Here is a 12,389-nt window from a genome sequence, read left to right on the forward strand (position 1 = left end):
TACAACACTGGATGCTTAACATGTTTGTTTGGAAATTCAATACTTTATTAAATATCTCTTCTACATCAATTATATGCCACTGAATACATTTTTGATAACATTAATATCTATGCGTGACAACATTGCAATTACTAAAATTGAAATACAAACATTTATTTGTATTTTTTTTAAAATATAAATGATACGTTTTAAAACTTGCATAGTGTTACCTTGGACACATGCACATGTAATTTGCTTTAGCACAGTATTCAAACCGGCTGCGTTAAATTAATGCATCCATTATACAAATAGGCAGAACGGAAATAAGCAGGTAAAACGAAATGAAGTCATTTCATGCCCTGAAATCTAGTTATTAATTCTAAGAAAAACTAATCAGTGAACATCATTTGTGCTATGTTATTCGATGAATAAGTGACAAATATCGACTTGCATTATACATTTAAGAAACGTACTACTTTTACTAAACTTATTACATTATGATATCATCGAAACATACATATATTTTATATTGAATTCCTTGAGTGTATCATGTTGAAGTGCTCAGAACTATTGGGAAACATAAAAGAACCAAAATATATAAAACTGTGAAAACACCAAACAGGAAATAATCAAAGAATTCTGCTAGCTCCTTGTTTGTGTAAGGCATAAATTCCTTTCTACTTTCCAAGCAGACTCTGCCGTCTTTCGGTAGGTCATTTTCAGTAATCTGACGTTGACCAATATGATCAAGATGATTTATTCTTCCGGCTTTGCATTTTAACTTTAAGAATTTCCTCGCCAAAGAATGCATCCACTTTGGAGCCTTATCGTGTTCTGGTTGATGGAAAAGTCTTATGATAAATATCGTAAAGACAATCACAAGACAGGCCATGCCCAATGTTACAGTAAGAAATACCACTGCAAAATAAAATTTCTATTAGTTAAAAACCATTATAGTTTTACTTATATTTATTGATCAAAACAGAAACTGCATCTTTCGAAGGCAAGTGAGAAATAATTAATATTATGCAACTGTTTTGCTGACATTTTCACAATACTTGCCAATAGATATGCAATCGTAAAGGAATTTTAGTCTTAAATGATCATTTGATCTTACCATCATTTAAAAAGTATTATCAAGAATTAAATCATTCGGTCATGTTCAGTCTTTCAGTCGATTGTGGGACTCATTTGCTCTGTTCAATCGGATCTGGTTAGATTATTTGTTTAAAATCAATTAAGTTCTATTCAGTAGCTTTACGGACATTTGAATATGGTGTTGATGTGAACAGGAAATAAAAATATCTACCGAACAGTCTGAATACAAATTTAACCTTAAAATAATCATTTTCAAGATTAAACCATAGTGAAACGTGTTTTAATACAGAATTGAGTCGACTCCATTAGAAACAAAATTCCTTGACACTTAAAAAGACAACAGCATGACATATGTATCCTTTGCTGAATCTGGTTGATAATGTAGACAAAACAATTATTGTTTATGTATATCTTTCCAATAAATGTAACTTTACCTAGAACTGATGTATGTTTTGATGTCGTAGGCATACTGTCTGAAAATAACGTCAATAAAACCGCCAAAGCAAGTAACACTGTTAGTATATATCCGATTTTGTCTCCAGATTCAAGCGGCAGAAAAAATGTAACGAATGTTAGTATGGCAGTAAGAATAGCCGGGAATATTACAGTCATGAGGTAATGACCATAATATCTTTTAAACTCCATTCGAAACAAAAGTTCCGAAAACACCAGTTCATCCTCAGTTAGATAAGATGTTTGCTGGGAGATTGTTATAATTTCCCATTCCTCATCTGGTCTAAAATCTTCTAGATTTATATGAGTTTTGAGAAATTCTAGATTGACAAAATCAACAGAGAAACCCCAGCTAGCTATTTCTATGTCACAGGTTTGACTGTCATATGGGAAGTACGTCACATCCATGTCACATGACGTGGACAAAACAGCGGGTGGTTCCCATCGTAATTCTCCATTATATTGTATTCTAATAGTTTGGTCGGCACCAAGATTTTTCCGTAATTGCACAATGCTATGATTAAAGTAAAATAGTATTTTGTTAGATATTTGTTTCATAAGAAAACGAAAGAAACTTGTTATTTTTAAATCGTTAAGTTGGAATGAACTAATAGATGATCCAAACGGCAGAAATATACAAAAAAAATTGGATATATTTACTTATGTGTATAGAGAATATCATATGGCTTTTTCAATATCGCATCCGTATCAACCCGAGACACCAATATAATCCCAAGAGCTCTGCTCGAGGGATTATATTGGTTGAGGGTTGATACGGTGTGTGATATTGAAAAACCATATCATATACACTTTATTATATACATTTACCTCAAGTAGATGTTTTTTATGTGACATACAGATAAGGATTTTTGAAATGACGTCATACAGATTATAGGTTTGACATGACGTCATACAGATTAGGAATTTGATAAAGCTTTGCAACAGTGACTGCAATCAGTGACGTGACGTCATACAGATTAAAGGTGTGATAAAGCTTTTGCAACCGTGCTGATATCGATATCATCACGGGTGGTTGATACAGCACGCTTGCCATTTATTGTATTACACATACAATTTATCTGTATTTACTACTAAGTATATAATAAATACTAGTTATCATAGCTAGTCAATATTTACTTTTCAGTCAAATTCTGCTTTTATATACAAACTGAATAATATATTAATATATGAGAACAATTCTGTACGATACAATACCCTTACTTTTTTTTTTAATTACTGTTAATAATTACAATACAATAAAATTTGATTACGTACGAATTCTGCACAATCAATTCAGGGTGCCAAATTTTGTCCACAGGAACAAATATGTAATCAATATCTCCGTAGGATGATTTATCCCATGTTAATCGACTATCATTCCATACCTAAAATTTCACATAAATTGTTCAGCTACAGTAGATAATCAAGTTTAATTTTAGTTTTAAACGTAACGCTTACTTTAAAACTGAGAAAGGAAATGGGGAATGTGTCAAAGCGACAACAACCCGACCACAGAGCAGAAAACAGCCGAACGCCACAAATGGGTCTTCAATGTAGCGAGAAACTCCCGCGCCGGAGGCGTCCTTCAGCTGGCCCCTTAAAAAAAATATGTATACTAGTTTTGTATATATAACGCAAATTCGCAGATCAAACATTGTTAAATAAATTATGAAGTAAGCACTGTATTTTAACTTGTTACTCGATAAAGAAAATATGTCAAACAGTGTTAAATAAATTATGAAATAAGCACTGTATTTTAACTTGTTACTCGATAAAGAAAATATGTCAGAAATAGTCATATATTTTAATGTATATGATTTGATTTGAAATCATGTTCCGTGCAACAACCCTCGATAAAGTCGACGAGCAAAGCATTATTCGACTAACGAAAACTATATCATATAAAAAAGTTGGCCGAATGGTGCATGGCGCTAGACACAGTACATGTAGTGTTGCTACACCAGGGGAGCAAACAAATAAAGGTTTGGAATGTCTGGGGACTTTGTTACCATTTAAACTGTTACTTGTATTGTGTTGCTATTTAAATACCTTATACACAAATGTAGATGTAAGGGCATATTGTTCACAAATTATTTGGATGGAATATTTAAATTTTTTAATAAGTATAGAAAATTCTCTATATAGAAATGTGTATGTTCCTTAACCCCTGCGAAAACGTTAAAATAAATCAAAAGGGATAATTGGTAGAAGCAGCATTTAATTTATCAAATATTTAATAATATATTTTATTATATCTTCATGAAATGATAAATCGTACATGTAACTTATTTGATATAAGTTGTGTATATTAGAATGTAATTTCACATGTTTCACCCTAAAAATAAAACAAATGAAAAAAAAGGATGAAATGTAATTTTATTGACCTTTTTGTTTGTAAACCAAATTAAATGTCCTTCATCTATGTTAATCTTGTTCAAAATGACATAAAGATTAAAAGAAAAAAAGTTATTTTGTGTGCTTAAAGAGCCCATTCACATAGACAAGTTCAAAATGTCATTTAAGATAAACGTATGCTGATTTCATAATCCGATATTTAACTAATAAAAGGCCATTATTGGAATGTCAAACGTGCCAATTCACGTCTACATCAGTTTGGAGTTGTAAACAAAATCAGTCATGCCTACAAAGTATAGACTTTTGTTTTATTTTTAATATACAAGAGTATAGAAAAATAGTCACACGAATGAGATGAACTGATATTATATTGACACAATTATCATTGAATTAAATTTGCTATTTTAAAAATGTGTCACTATATCTGTCTTTGTTTTCGACGATAAATTCAACATCTCAAATGTTGAAGACGAAAATATTATATCAGTACATTCACCATAAAAAATAATATAGAAATAACTTTTGTTCAATTTAAATGTATTCAAAATAAAATGTTTTACTGACCACGGTAAACCATCCTGTTGTCTCCAATATCTGTTCCTTCATATCCTTAAAAAGATAAGATAAAGTCTGTTTTATTGATGAATAAACTTTCTCAGATATAAATAATAGTTTCTAAACAGAAAAAAAAAAAAATAAGAATGGTTGTCGTTCATTTTGCATATATTTTAAAATTTTCTTTTTGGAAGGCACATTTTCTTTTCATTTTAAAGGATACATCTTCATATTTGTCACTGCTATATGATCCTGTATAAGAATGATATTTTTTTATGGATCGAAGCAGTGAATCAAATGCTTAACGTTGTTTCACTGTCAATGCTGACATTGTTTTCTTTTAATAGCAGACAACACATACCAATCATGCATAATACATCTTTACCTAAGGGGTTGCATGGAAGTTCACTTGAATATTGATGCAATGAGGTCGAATTATTCACTTGGCTTATTTTGACAAAAATGAACCATTCTTGCTGCTAAAGGCGAATGATATTTGACTATTTTACTTTCACTTATGATTGAACAAAATAAATCTTAATTTTAATTGTTTACGTATCTCGTAGCTAGTGCCCCTTTAATGATTTGCATTTTCATGATAATTTTGCAAATTTCCGAACACAGAAACTGAGAATATACTTACCAAAGAATTAAGGGCCAAGAAATTGTACTCTACACTGATATTTACTGGATAGTCAGGTAGTACCAGATTATTGTAACCTTCATCAGTTGAATTAAATAAGAATTTGTGAATTCTATTTGCGGCACTAACAGTGTAAGATGTCGAATGTTTCAATAAATCTAGAAAAAATATAAATTACTCTTTACTTTGAATAAAAGAAAGCTGCAATATATATATAAACACAGATAAATGCAGAGATAAAACTTACCCGTTTATATGAGAATATAATTCCATTGTTTGTATGTGATTACTGCAGTTGTTTACACCTGTCCTAAGTCAGGAATCTGACGTTTAGTAGTTGTCGTCTGTTTATGTGGTTTATAAGTCTTTCTCGTTTCTCGTTTTTATATAAATTAAACCTTTCGTACTTTGAACTATAATGGTTTACTTTTATAAATTAATACATGGATGGAGAGTTTTCATTTGCACTCAAGTACAAGTACAAGTACAACGATTTGTTCTCCAATTTATTCAAAACTTTGATAAAATAATTAATTATTTACTTTATCCAGAACAATTGTTTCTATATTGTATCACCTGTTCGTTTCTGTCTTAGGCGTCAACTATTAATTGTAAAACAACGATGTCACATAAGTCGATTTGTTTTGTAAATTACTAATACGACAAACGTTCACGAAATCGGAGGTTGATGTTTTAAATATGAATCTGTTATATATTGCTAATATATAGATTGACAGTGTAACCGAATTGTCTGTTTGTCATCCCGGCCACGTTGTGTATTTATTAGTTAGTTAGAAAAAGCATTGTCTTCTAGTCATAGCGGTTGTTACTTCTTCTTGAAAACATAATAATAATAAAAAAAAAATAATGAGCCGAAAAATAAAGAAACAAAGTCGCTGCTTACATGATTTATATTGGAAAATGAAAAGGCATTACTCACTTAATATGATTTATCTTTATCTATGAAGATTACTAAGTTTGAGTTATCATATTTATTTGCATTTCTGGCTAGATATATCATCTATGAATAACTTAAGCACTCTTCTCTCTGGAAAATTACAAGGACATCAAGCCTCGTCCGATCATTTGCCCGAATTGTACAGTAACCTTTAGAATAAGTTATTTTAATTTGGTGCCCATATTTAAAGCAGCTAACATATCGAACCTCAGATACAAGTAACCACACATACAGTTAAGTCTGCCTAATATATTGACATAAATCTATGAAATATTTACACATACAAGAAGAACTGATAACATATTAACGGGTATTTTATAGATATCTAAATGGTATGGATTTTGCTCATTCTTTAGTACTGTTCAGTTACCTTTATTTATTTATTTTTTGCTTGCGTTGGATAGACAAAAAATATCATACCTACATATTTGTTAGTAAATCATTGCAACTTTGCATCTTCCCAGACAATTTTATGAAGCACATCATTAGAATCTTAGAATGTGTAAGAGTGTCAATACGTATTGCATGTATTCTCCTTTTTATTAAATATTTTTAAAATGACTGAAATTACGTTTTCGTATTTAGTCAATATCAACGAAATAATGCAAATATTTTATGATGATATTTAAAATGATACAACGTCAGAACAATTCTGTAAAATAATATACACCTTTTTTCTGGGTGTGAGGGTAAGAGGAAGTTTGTTGTCCCTGAGCTATCGACTATTGCCGAGAGCAATAGTTGGTATGGAAGGGACAACAAACTTGCTATTATCCGCACAACCAGTCATTAGGTGTTTTATTATACTGAACAACACAGTCATTAAGTGTTTTTATATACCAAATTAACTAATTTTCTAATAGTGTACATTTGTTTATATCATATGAAAGAAAGGAAAAAAATGTCACATAAATTGACATGCACAAAATGAACCATACGTTTTTTTTTATAGTTCTTCTTGTATGTCTAAATATTTCATTAATTGCAATCAAGACTAGAAACACTTGTGTTAAATTTTCCGTGCACATAATAAATTTAAGCTAAAGTACACCAAACGCAAATTCACTTTTCGAATACGATGACTGAACCAATATTATGAATAAGGTACTATATTTTAGATCTTAAAAAAATGCACGCGACGATTTTCTCTCTTTTACAATTGCTACTTGTAAGTGAAATTACAATCAACACAAACAGATTATACCGTTTGCAATATTAGAGTTTGAAGTTGCTAAGCAAAATAGTCAATGCCATCATTATTGTCCAATAAAAAATAAGCATGAAAAAGTGCGAGAAAGATGATTATGAAACTATTAACCGGAGTAATAGTCTTTGAAACTATTGACTGGCAAATAGTCTGTGGAATGAAATGGCACAACTATTTCATTATTTTTTTTACAAGAAAAAAATACTAAATATATTTATCAAAGTTATGTACACCGGTATATGAACATTACCACGCATATTTGTTTATAACTATACATGTGTTGAAAGTATATAATAGGTTAAATGTTTTTCATTGATCGAGTTAGAACTGACCGTAATATTTGAAGAAGGTCAATTCAAATAGTTCGTGCTATACCGTTGGCGGCTATGCGAATTTAAGATATTGTCATTCGAGGTTCGCTATTGGTGCCGTAAAGTTTCCCGCCCTCACACCCGACTTAATGTATTTTTCATGTGTTATTCTTTATTATTGTGAATAATAATGTGTGGAAGACAGAATCTTTAATTTGATTCATAATATGTATTTGAATACATAATGAAAATTGTTTTTATTTTTGTAGAATATGATCAAGCCTCTTGGTAAGAAATGCAAGGCATGAAATACATTACTTCTAAGGAATTATGCTTAATATCTGTCATTACGATATTGTTGAGTGTCAGTATACATTCTTAACCAAAATCACATTGAACTGCGAGGATTGTAAAATCGTGTTCTTTTGTGACTTTTTCCTCATATTTCTTATTCGTTGATTCATCATATCTGCCTGAAACCTGCAAAAAATCTTTATATAATGGTAGATAATTTAACCCCTTGTGGGAGTGATTGTGTTGGATTTTCATCTGATGGCCTTCGTCTGTCATGTACTTTTTGGTCTGGTTGTTGACATATTCCCCATTTTCATTCTCAATTTTAGTGATACCAATTGTTTTCTATACAAAGAAGGCAGCATTTATGTTGGATTTGTTTAAAATTTAATTACTACTTTTTGGTTAGGCTTACTACTGTTCTCTCTTAACTACGCTTATAGTGCAAAAAGGGATTGGTCCGCAATTTTGAACAACTTATGTGTAGCGATATATTGTTTTGCCGACTTTTTTTGGCACTTTACAATCTATAATTTTACTATTATATTGTTTCAACAAGTGTCAAACATCAATATCAATCATCAGCGAATGCCAGTATCTGCTATCATGTATATCAGGCCTCACGGTCATAAAACTTTCGAGCATGATTTTTGTACTCAGTTTCGAAAATCAACCAATCAAATTGCTGGATTTCATGTTTCGAGCATGATTTTTGTGCTCCGAGCACTGAGCAAAGTGTTATGCCTTCAAGGCCAGGTATCAACAGTCAATTATAGCTATGTTGCCTTTTGATAGATCTAGATTTACTGATCATGGTTATTGTCAAAATTTCTATATTTTCTTAATGGTTAGTCCCGAAATGCAAAATAGGTTGAAACTTTTTTTTATCGACAACATCATTTTTGAGCACTCGACTATCAAACTTCGATATTTGAATGATTTTCAGATAATCCAAGGACAACAAGTAGTCGTCAGAACAGTTTGGTTAAAAAGACAGTATACAGATCTTGTTAATCTGCTCATTTTATCTATCTTAAACGGTTTACATACACGCAACAACATTTGCGTCTTTCCTCTTATAATCAAGTTTTAGCCTTAACAGCAATGTTGATTTACATACAGGATCCTCGGACTAATGTTTAAACAAGTTACTATTAAAATAACTTTGATCAGTAATTGGTCCAGTATCGGTAGAGGAAATAAGCTAATGAAAAATATTCACACCGACCCTTTTATTTTTATGTCACTTGATGTAATAGAATACACATGACCTTTCACGTAGCACCCTCCACACTTACCTATATAAATAAGGAAACGTAAAAGTCCTCTTGTGCAGAATCCTTTAGACATTATTTTCCTAGAAAAATATGCAGCAGCAGCAAATTTATCCGTTTCTCGATTTGATTTATAGAGTTTTAAAAATAAATGGAAGTAACTTTATATTATATCGTCTCTATCGCGGATGTCTGTTTTAATAAAAGTTTAAATCTATAAGAGCAGAACTCCGACATCAAATGAATTAAACTGTTTTTAGAATTACAACAAACGTCTACAAAAATCAACGGATAATGCTTAAATGATACATCTAGAGCATATGGCTTTATATAACTTGCATAGTAACACATTCATGATATTCCTGATTGATCGCAAAACTGAGTTATCAAAATAACTTTAAAATAATCTGTATTGATTAATATACATCTCCACAGAGAAATAGTATCAAATTTCCATTTAGTGCTAAATGTCATTTTTTATAGTAATATATGTTGCTTTAAGTAAATCTAATTACAAAAAAATCAGAAGTTTAAATACATTTTTAAATTCCTTACAATAACATGTTTATCAATTTGCATTTATTTGTCATTATTTTCATAAGCAGTTACCCCCAAAGACGAATTAATTTGCACGTCATTTGATGCTAGATATCGTTTTAGAAGGAAATTTTCAAAGATTATGTTTCTTTTTCCTGTTTCTTTATCCTTGATAACAAACAACTTGTATAGTTAATTAAATGAATCGAACGTGACAAAATTAAACGAGTCTCAAATTTATAAGGGTTTTTATTTCAGGTACAATAATTAATTAATGAAATTAAATTCTAAAAACAAACTAAATCGGTTAATCGGTGAGTCAATCCCCACACTTTCTCTCAGTTAACATAGTTACAAAGAAACAAAAACAAAAAAAGTTTTGTTTTCATGAGTATTTTCTGTTCTGTGGTCGGGTATTTGTCTCTTTTGTACATTACTCTTTTCTATTCTTCATTATATTAAGACAGGTTTGTCAAACGGTGATAGTTCAGGTAGCAAAATAGGAAATTGTGTATCCCCCTTTTATTTAGTTCAATCTATTTTTATTCAATTTCTGGGGTTAAATTAATCAAAACAAAACCGGGGATAGACCAAAGTGTACCCGATTCGTTAGCAGTGTGTGCTCAATGTGTGAAACCCGTCGTATTAATTTGGTAATTCTACGTTATATGCGGAGGGTTGGCACTAATCAATAATAACAATTGATATATTCAGACTTAGAGGAACACACTATGAAACATGTCAAATGCCGACTGTCAGTTGTCACCTAATTAAACAACTAAAAATAATAATAACAAAACCGTCAAAGATAACAACTTGCATCAAAAAGCCTTTGTAGATTTATCTTCTGTTACATAGATATAAAATGGAGTATGAGTGCCAATAAGACAACTCTTCATCCAAGTCGCAATTTGTAAAAGTAAACCATTATCAGTCAAAGTACGGTCTTCAACACGGAGCCATGGCTTACATCGAACAGCTAGCTATAAATGGTCGCAGAATAACAAGTGTCAAACGGGAAAACTACTGGTTTCATCTATATAACAAGCAGAACTAGATCAACAAATGACACCTATCAGGTTTGACACATGCAAGTAAAGGTGTTTTGATCCACGCAGTAAATGAAAACAAAGTCAAGTATGAGTATTAATTGATTCTTGAATGTTGATGTATACGATACGATTATATGAAGTACATACATTCTAAATCATAAATAAGAGTGAAACTAAATTCCAATAATCATAAAAAGATAATACAGTGTATTACTTCTCAGTCGACAATAAAAGATAAAGAAACATGTTTTCCAATAAAATACGAAAGATTAAATCACGATATTTCATTTATGGAACATTGTAACAATTAATGTTGAAGAAATAATGTTTCAGTCAGATCAATTATATTATTACCGAGTATGCTCTCTTATAAATCATATTGCGTATCTAAATACAATCCAAATAATAAAACTGCCGTAAATAAATTGAAATAATATCATCATAGAATTAACGTCAAACATACGGGCGGCAAAGATGGCAAATAATGTTAGCGCCGTAAACGTCAATTATTGTATAGACAAATGAAGCTTTTACAAAGAGCTTACATTTAAATTAAATAGGCAATAACAGTATAGAAAAATGTAGCTTTTACAAAAAGCTTACATATGAGTTAACTAGTGGCAGCTAAGTGATACAGTATTGTTCTGTTACTGTTTATATCAATGTATCTTTTAGCAAAATTATACAAAAAACAAGAAAAAATAAGAATAGATATAATTCTTACAAATAGGCCGTTTCCATTCGTAAAAATATCCCTAATTGTTTCATTTATTTTATACATAAATCATCAATATCGAATTATTTTTTTGCATATAATTCTTACTTGTTCTGCATTTTTGTGTACTGTATTATTGTCATTTCAGCGGTATATAAATCATTGGCATACAATGTGATGTTTGGCTAGCCAGAAAGTCAGATTCAATCCCCCATTTTTCTTAAAATGTCATGTACCAAGTCAGGAATATGAAAGTTGTTATCAATTCTAAATGACGTGCTTCTTTCGCTTTGTGAACAAACCCATGCTCTTAATCCTATAAAATTTGTTTGCACATGCGTATATTGACTACTTCAGAATAACGAGTTCTTACAAATTATCATGCACTTAATATATTTAAATAATAAACACTGAAATGGTGCCCTTGATGTTACTAATTCATTTATTATGACTGTAATGTGTTGCATTCCGAAATTGACATATTTGATCTAGATACGACAACCGTTCATGCTGGCTTTTCAAACTCCTCCCTCTGAAATATCACAGTGCCAGATTTTAATAAGCGGTAGTAACAGTTTGATGAACTAAACAAAAGAGTAATTAATAGTTAACAGCATTGTCATTAACAAAGATCAAATAAAGTTCCATTTCCAATTTTCTTTAACAGCTCTTTATATAATCTAAATATAAATTGTTGTTGTCCGTTTATATGTAAAATGGGTACCTTTGGGGGAATAAATTCTTTTGGGTAATTTAAACCTTTTATAATAATATTATCGTGTTGTGGTTTTAATATGATATACAGATAGTTGATATCTTCCAAAAACGTTTCCAAACATTTTAATCGGACAACTATTTAAACAATTATCGACTTTTGAAATATGACCGTCTGTAAAGTGCATATCTAGCTGGAGTTATAAACGGGCGTTTGCGCTAACTCGCCTTTTTTTTGTTTTCC

General features: G+C 30.6%; 1 long non-coding RNA gene across 1 annotated transcript; it reads right to left on the reverse strand.

Annotated features, from left to right (window-relative positions):
- Positions 1–723: 723 nt before the first annotated feature.
- Positions 724–4,519, reverse strand: LOC143057118 (uncharacterized). Its single transcript, XR_012972639.1, has 4 exons — positions 4,450–4,519; positions 2,806–2,915; positions 1,512–2,044; positions 724–897 (listed from the first exon to the last, which is right to left on the reverse strand). It is a non-coding gene; the product is annotated as an uncharacterized LOC143057118 (long non-coding RNA).
- Positions 4,520–12,389: the final 7,870 nt, after the last annotated feature.

This window comes from Mytilus galloprovincialis, chromosome 13 (assembly GCF_965363235.1).
Source record: "Mytilus galloprovincialis chromosome 13, xbMytGall1.hap1.1, whole genome shotgun sequence".
In the NCBI taxonomy this organism is placed as follows: Eukaryota; Metazoa; Mollusca; class Bivalvia; order Mytilida; family Mytilidae; genus Mytilus; species Mytilus galloprovincialis.